Source organism: Monodelphis domestica, chromosome 1 (genome assembly GCF_027887165.1).
Source record: "Monodelphis domestica isolate mMonDom1 chromosome 1, mMonDom1.pri, whole genome shotgun sequence".
In the NCBI taxonomy this organism is placed as follows: domain Eukaryota; kingdom Metazoa; phylum Chordata; class Mammalia; order Didelphimorphia; family Didelphidae; genus Monodelphis; species Monodelphis domestica.
This window is the reverse complement of record NC_077227.1, coordinates 403,914,651-403,922,977: the sequence shown is the minus strand read 5'-3', so window position 1 is coordinate 403,922,977 and position 8,327 is coordinate 403,914,651. Positions and strand designations below refer to the sequence as shown.

At 42.3% G+C, this 8,327-nt stretch overlaps 1 long non-coding RNA gene across 1 annotated transcript; it reads left to right on the top strand.

The window, feature by feature from the left end:
- Positions 1–247: 247 nt before the first annotated feature.
- On the top strand, positions 248–7,163 carry LOC130453651 (uncharacterized). Its single transcript, XR_008911109.1, has 3 exons — positions 248–335; positions 4,781–4,831; positions 7,041–7,163. It is a non-coding gene; the product is annotated as an uncharacterized LOC130453651 (long non-coding RNA).
- The last annotated feature ends 1,164 nt before the right edge of the window (positions 7,164–8,327 follow it).

Below are 8,327 nucleotides of genomic sequence, written 5' to 3'. Positions count from 1 at the left end.
AATGAAGCCCTGATTTGTAGCTTTTGCTGATTTTTGAGTTGTAAATGATCACACAAAAATTTAACAACCAGCTCTTAACTGGGCTCTAACCTTTGACTAGACACTAGGTGATAGAGCTTGGATTTGGATGTGGGTGCTCCCACTTAGACCCAGTGCTGCCTCCACCCCTACCAAGTGGCACATACACACCCCCACCAGGGGTGTGTGCACTCATTTTATTTTTCTTCTTCCCATTGTTCATTTTTTTAGACACTTCCCTGATTTCCTTGTTTTCTTCTGTGTGACAAGGAGCTCAAGAGCAAAGAGAAGCTCCCAAAGACTAAGCTACTTTCCAGGTGTGTGAACTAAATAAATGACCTGTATATTTTTCCCCTTCTCTTTCATTTTGTGAAGTCTATACCATTCCTTTTCTACAGTAGCTTCTATTGTGTTCTGGTGCTCTATCCCTGAAACTCTACTCCTGAACACACCCACTGTGCATTCACTTTCCTGAGTCATAGGTCATGGCTCTGGTTTCTCTTGGACTGGAAATAATCAGCCTCTAATTGTAAATGAAAAGTGGGTAGCATGTGGTTACCTATCTCTTACCACTCTTACCACAGTTATAGTGCCCAGATTCCCATTGGTCAGTGACTCTGTCTAGGGCTCTCAGCACAAGGGAGTATCTTTTTTTACCCCAGTTATGACATCTCCTCAAAGTTTCATAATTTTAGAATTGAAAGGGACTTTAAAGATCACTTAATCCAAATTCCCTCTTTTAACAGAGAAAATTCTTAGATTTATGCAAAGCAACACAGGGAGTAAATGGAAGACCTGGGATTTGAACCAGTCCTTGGCTGTGGTGTTCATTATTCTTTCCATAGCTCTATACTGACTTCATGTGCACTGGAGGGGACACAGCAGAATCTTTAGCCTTGACCCATTTGGTGGAATTAGTGCAAAGTTCTCCCAACCATGCAGAAAGATGTGTCCCATGATACATTCTCTCCTCTTCCCCCAAATCTCCAGGTCTAATTCTATTATTTATCTGAAATTCACTTCTAATTCTTTCACAGATTTCAAGTACTCTACTAAGCCCTTTGAGTTAATGTCAATTGAATCAACAAGATGGGTCCTCACTTCTTGCTATCTCTCTTTTTAAACCTGTATCTTCTACCTTAGAATCAATATTAAATATCCATTCCAAGGCTTCAGAAGAGTGGTAAGGGCTAAGCAATCGGGGTAAAGTGACTTGACCAGGGTCACACATTTAAGAAATGTTTGAGGCCAGATTTAAACCCAGGTCTTTCCAACTCCAGACTTTGTTCTCTATCCACTGGGTTACCTAGCTCCCCCTCACTTGAACCGAAGAATTGTTTTTATCTCCTTTGGAGTATGTCCTCATCACTTAAATTTTTCCTTCAACCGGATCCAAGAAATTGTATATATGTTCCTCTTTCCCTCCCCCTAAAGCTCTTTTGGAAAATAAACTAGAAATATAAATTTTCTTGCCTTTTCTGCATTTAAAAATTTAATTTCCTCCTTCCCTTCCTTTGGCTTTATCTCTGCTTCTTAGAATTTTTAGTTTCCATTGTGGATCAACTCAGGTACCATATCCTACCAAAAGTCTTCTTCAACTAGCCTAGCTGTTACTATTTTCACTACTCCTTGAATGAAGATCTGTATACCTATTTATATAGTATATTTCCCATGGCTTTTATGGAGTAGGCATTTTAAACATATGTGAAACTGAATGGAATCTTGATAAAATTCTTCAACTTGTTCCTGGCTTCTTTCTTTTTCATATCACAGAATCTCAAGTGAAAAGTACCTTGGAAGTTATCTAGCCCCCAAAGCTGGTGCTGTGGTACAACCCCAAAGGGTTTGTGATTAGTTAGTAATAATGGGTGGCTCAGTGGATTGAGAGGGGGGGTTGGGGGGGGACATACGAGGTTCAAATCTGGCCTTAGACACTTCCTAGCTTTGTGACCCTGGACAAGTCACTTAACCCCCATTGCCTAACCCCCTTACTGCTCTTCTGCCTTGGAACCAATATATAGTATTGATTCTGAGAGGGGAAAGTATGAGTTTTAAAAAAAGAGGGTGGGAAGATGGGTTGCATACTACCTTTCCTCTCCATTGCCAATTCTGGGTCATGTTTTCTACACACCTGCCAGTCACCCTTTATAACCAAAACCTCAACCCTCACCTTCTGGGGCTGTGGCTAGGAGTGCAGGGCTCCTCCTGGTCCAGGAGGAATCTCCCTTCTGCTTGATGGAAGCTATCCAGTCCTGAGACTTATTCCTGAGTGCAGTTGAAGCTGTTACTCTGTTATCACTCTGACTAGCAGAGTCAGGCCAGTGCTCTTTGGGACAACCTGGATAAGTTTGGGCCTGAAGCTCACATTCCCTTGGGGCTCATTCTAGGGAAAAAAGAGCACTAGATTCAGGAAGGGGCTAGAGGCACTGTTGGGAGACTTAGGATTCAAGAGTTCTAATGTCACTTCTTCCTTTCCTTCCCCACTCTGGGATCTGTTATTCCTCCTTGGCTTTCTCCTCAGGCAGGGAAGGAAAGCAGATGCTTCACGCCTGAGTTTCTTGCCCCAAACCAGCCATCTTTAATCTTCTCTCTGGCTTTTAAGGCCCTTCACAAGTTGGACCCTTTCAGACTCTCCAGGCTTACTCGAGTGTAAGGGCTTGCTGAGCCCTTTTCAGGGCTGCTCATCCATCTTTCACCCAACTCTCACCTGTGGCTTCAAGAAACTATAACTTTCACCCTGGTAAAACCATCTCTGCAGATAGGCTAAACCTGGTCGAGGGTAACTGACAGGCCTTAAACTGTCACTGGGGAATTAGGGGGATTATCTACCCCAAGTATGTGAAGACTTCCTCTGGCAGAATGGGTGGATAAGAACATTTGTTCCAACAGCTATAAAGGGGGCTGAAACTGGTACTGTGGAGTACTCAAAACTTAGACATCAGAGAAGCCAGCATCATCTACTGCATCCTAGTCATCCTGACTTTTGACTTGCCATTGGACTTTGATGACTGGAAGAGAGCAGGTGAGGCTGAAGACTTTGTGCCAGCTCTGCCTCACTTAAATCCAGTTCATGAACAAGTCAATATATCACCCCACATTATCATTGGTCCTCTGAAAACGAAAGACAAACAAGAGGTACAGGCTTGGAACATTTTCAACAGAGTTGTAGCCTACTGACTTCATCCATCCTGAACAGAATCCCCTCAACAATGCCCCCTACAATTGGTCATCTAGACTATGGTTGAAGAATTCCAGGGAGAAGGAATTCCCTTTTTGAGGCAGTCAGTTTCAACTTTGAATGTTAGGAAGATTTTCCTTAGAGTCAAAATTTGCTTGTCCTGAATTTCTACCCAGTTGCTCCTAATTCTGCACTATAAGGGCAAACAGAATAAATCTAATCACTTTTTCCCTTGATAAATCCTTCAACTACCTCAAGATTGCAATCATATCCTCCCCCATTTTCCAATCTCCACAGACCTCCTTTTTCCTGAGGATGTTTCCTGAGAACATTCCCAGTTCTTTTGACATATCTTATGGTATGATCTTTAATCCTTTTACTGTCCTGGTCATTCTTCTCTGGAAGAATGTTGTCCAGCTGCCAATGCTATTTCTTTAAAAGGTTCCTCATTTGACTTAGATAATAATAGCCTCTGATAAAAGCCAGGAGGAAATAACTAGGGCTCAGTCTATGTACTCTCCCCTAGCTTTGAATCCCTTGCTGTTTGGCTTTATTTTAATTTTTTTATTCCCTACAGAAGAGGAGTCAGAGGTGGGAAGAGAAGGGGTTTTTAGGAGACCATTACTTTGGCACCAGGCTGGAGATTCCCAGCTAAGAGCAAGAATAGGAAAATCTAAAGAGTATAAAAATTTAGGAGGCAATTCAGAAAGTTTCCATTTTAATTCTAGCCAGTACAAAATGCAAGAGACAAGGCTCTAGGGAAATCAGAAGATAGTTTTCGAGTCCCTACTAGTCCTGACTCAAAATTTCAAGGCTAGGTTGGGATCCTGCCTCCTAGCTAGTGCCTCATACCTGAGAGTCAACTTTCTCTTTAAAGGAGTTGGAGTCAGAGTATATATCTCATGTATTCTGGAGGCATGACATCAGGACTGCCCCATGTTCTCTGTTCCTTAAATCTCTGGGTGGGGAATACATGGGAGCAAGGGGAGGAGGAAGGAAGGAAAAAAAGGAATAATTAGTTATTAAACTTCTTCTATGAATCAGACACTAAGCTGAGCACTTTAAAAATATCATCTTATTTTATCTTCACAGCAACCCTGGGAGGTAGGTACTGTTATTATCCCTGTTTTATTGTTGAAGAAACTGAGGCAGAGGTAAAGTGACTTGCCCAGGATTAGATCCTGGCAATGAGGCAGCATTAGTAGCATAGTATTACTAAGAGTCTGAGGTTGGATGAGGAACAATAAATATTAGGAGAAAGAGTTCCCACAGATCAGTTTCCCTTCATCTCTGCCAGTCTCTTTGATCTTTCTTCTACTTGAACTTAGATCCAAAGGATTCAGGCCCTCTAATTCTCAGTGACTGGTAGGGACTCCTATGAGCAGAGAGAGAGACACTGAGTTGTCTCCCTCCCTCTTATGGAGTCAGGGATTGGCTCCAGGGAAAGGGAAAGAAAGACCAAATCCCTGGCTACTTCAACTTGTATTGCAGCATTCCCTATCCTTCTGGTCATAGGGTCATAGATAGCTCTTAGAAGCCTCATAGGCCATCTAATATGCCACTCTCCTTCTGTGTATTTTATAGATGAGGACACGGAAACCCAGAACGTTTCAATGATTTTTCCAAGCTCAAACAGTAAGTATTAGAGACAAAATTTTGGCTAGAATCAGATGGAGAAGATCCAGAGGACATCTCCTAGTGACTAGGAAGTTGGGTTAGGAACTATATTGCAAAGGAGTCAAGAGGCTATCCTGGTCCAATTCCATTTGGGTCTTGTGTTCAGTCTTGGGTGCCATATTTTAGGAACAACATTGTTAAACTGGAGTATATCAAGCTGGGATATAAGGAGGGCAACCAGGATGATGAGGTGGTTGGAGATCAAGCCCTACGAAGATCGTCTAAAAACAATGACAGCAACAACAAACTAGAGATATTTAGTCTAGAGAAGAGACTATTTAGGAGAGGCATGATATCTATCTTTAGGACTCTTATTGAAGAGGGAATAGACATATTCTTCTTGGTTCCAGAGCATAGAACTAGCAGCCATGAATGGAAGTTTCAAGAAACTAGTTTAAATTTGATGTGAGGGAAAACTTCCTAACAATTTGGGTTCTTCCAGAGTAGAATGGGTTGCCTAAAGAGACTGCCTATGCCCTGTCACTGGAGGTCTTTAGGGGTAAGATGACTGGCTAGTCATCAGGCATACTAGAGCTGGTATTTCTGCTCTGAAAGGAGTCTGGTATAAACCTCTCCTTTACCACTCTGAGATTCTCTGATTCTTAACATACATAGTTGTTTGCATAGTGTCTCCCCCACTAGATTGTGAGCTCCTTGAAAAACTAGGAAGTGTCTTTTACCTTTCTTTGTAGCCCTAGGCTTAGTATAGTGCCTGGCACTTAGTAGATGCTTAATAAGTGTTTGCTGACTGATGACTAATCAAAATTCTGCATCAGTATCACTGTAGGCCACCTAGAGGGGTGGTCCCACCTTGGAGAGAGTTTACTGACATACATCGTGGTGGTAAATAGTTTTTATTGGGGGGGAGTCCTGGGTGGCAGCAGGACAATGACAGATGTTTGCACTAATATAGAAAGTGAACAAAGAAGGCTTAATGCCAAGAGTTGGCCCATGGTCACATGAGTGGTTACATGTACATTTTTCATGGGAGTTCTTTTACTGTTTATAATAACCATGATGCCATGGGCATCTCAGGCTCTTGTTTCCACCCATAGGACTGACCTAGTCAATAAACATTTGTCAAATGTTTACTATATGCTGGACACTGTGCCAAGCCCTGGGGATGCAAATATAAGCACAAAGCAATACAATCTCTGGCCTCTAGGAGCTTACAGTCTGATGGGGGACACAACAGAGGAAAAGGAGGGTAAGGTTTTCTAGGGATATGATGGTAAAGTCTGCAGGGGGAATTATGGAGCTGGGCTCCTCCTCAAAATTGAAATTCCGGGAGGAACTTGCCAATGGGCGAAGGGGGCTGCGGAGGCCTAGGAGAGGGGGACCCAGGAGGTTAGCTCTTGTAGTATCCTGTTCTTTTTCAGCTACCAAGCTCCTGAGACACTGATGTTCCATCCAAACTGTCCCATGTGTGGAGGATCGTGTTAGTGCAAGACTCTGGCAGTGAATAGCCCATGGGACATAGTGTTCAAAGCATCCGCTGCTCCTTTCAGATAGTTACAGCTGCCTAACCTCTATGGTGGATTTGTTCTGTGTTCTCTCTTTTCATCTGGGACTAGTGAATGAAAGGCAGGAAGGCTGCCTCTTAGGAGGGTGTGTATGTGTGGGTAGAAATGGGGGCTCAATGAGGAATGTTTTAAATAAAAAAAAAAACCCTTACCTTCTATCTTAGAATCAATGCTAAGTGTCAGTTCTAAGGCACAAGAACAGTAAAGGCTAGGCATCTGGGGTTAAATGACTTGCCTAGGGTCAAGCAGCTAGGGAGTGTCAGAAGTCATATTTGAATCCAGGACCTCCTGTCTTGAAGCCTGGTTCTCTATCTATTGATCTTCCCCTTCTTTATTTTTAAAATATATTTAACTGATATATGTTGTCTTTACAATAATGGTATTTCCTGATGTAACTTCTTCCTCCCAGAGGCCCATCCCTTGGAGTTAAGAATAAAAAAAGGGAAAAAATTTTTAAATGTTAATCAAAACTGGAGCAAAACTGAAACTAAACTAAAAAATAGAACAAGTCTGATGTTCTATGCAGTGTCCACATAAGTAACTTCTAATTCTGCAAAGACGGCGGGAGGTACCTTCCAAAAATGCTTATTAATGTACTTTTTAAAACTCCATGTTTTAATTGCCAGAAAATCATCTTTTCCTAGGTGTACAGAAATTGAGGCAGCCTGTTATTGTGTGAAGAACACAGGAATTGAAGTCAGAGAACCTGGATTTCAGTTTTGACTTTGCTACATAAGAAGTCCTGTGACCTTGTAAAGTTACTTTCCTTCTGTTAAATAAAGCAGTTGGAATAATTATTATTTTGAAAGTTTTATTCTTACTTAAAATCCTGTGACTTAATAGATATCGAGATGTGGCCTGGGTTATAGGGAAGGATCAAAGCTTCCTATAGACAGTAATGCACATAGAATGCCACTTTCAGAGGCAGGGGATGGGGAGGGAGGCAATGTAATCTTCAAACCTTGCCAAGGGCTTGCGGATCCAATGTTCTGGCCTTGCCTCTCATGGATCCCATCTCTGCAGCTGGCGAATGGGAGTCTCTCTGCAGAACGAAGAGCCCCTGAAGCACTTAGGGGCTAATGGAGCAAGGGCCCCTGAAGAGCAAGAAAAGAAGCACAGTTGTGAGTGCCTGGGTGCACTCACCTCATTTCTTGCTCTCTCTGGGTCCCTTGCCCCGTCTTTTGTCTCTTCTTACCGCCTACCACGGCCTGGCATCTTATTACTCAGGCTAGGTAGGTTTTTGCTTGGCTGAGCTGAGATCAAAAAGTAATTTTTCCTTTTGCAACAGCCAATTAGAAATTCATTTATTTTCACATTACAGACATTTGGCAAAAATATCTTTGGCAATTTAGCTCCATTTATAGAGTCTGCATAAAGGGAGACAGTGAGGCTGGGGGGAGAAAAGCGTGGCCCCAGGCAAAAATTAAATGCAGAATCATGTATTAGAAATGAGATGTATTTACTATTGTTTTTGAAAATTAATGGTGCATTTTTAGTTTTGATAATGTAATTTAATGATGCAATTCATCTCATAAAAAACACATTTCCATTCAGCCAAGCAGACCTGCTGGGGCAGAGAAGCACCTTTCTGATGGAAGGGCTTTTTGCACAGTGCTTGGGGCCCTGGCCCTTCTCTCTATGACAAAAAGAGAAGCTGAAAAGGATATATTTGTGTGTGTGTGTGATGATGCTGGCTAACAGCTGGGGTATCAGCAGGAGTCCAATAAAAAGGACATTTTTCTTTCTAAATATTGGCATTTGCTCTGCATAGAATGATATTATAAATACAGCATGGGGTTTGAAGTGCAGCTTGGCAGCTGGTGTCTCATGCTAACAGGATAGGGAAACTTGGGCAGCCAGGAAGACCCAGCTTCCAATCCCACCTTGGTCACTCTCTGGCTATGTGACCCTGGGCAAGTCATTTAACTTCT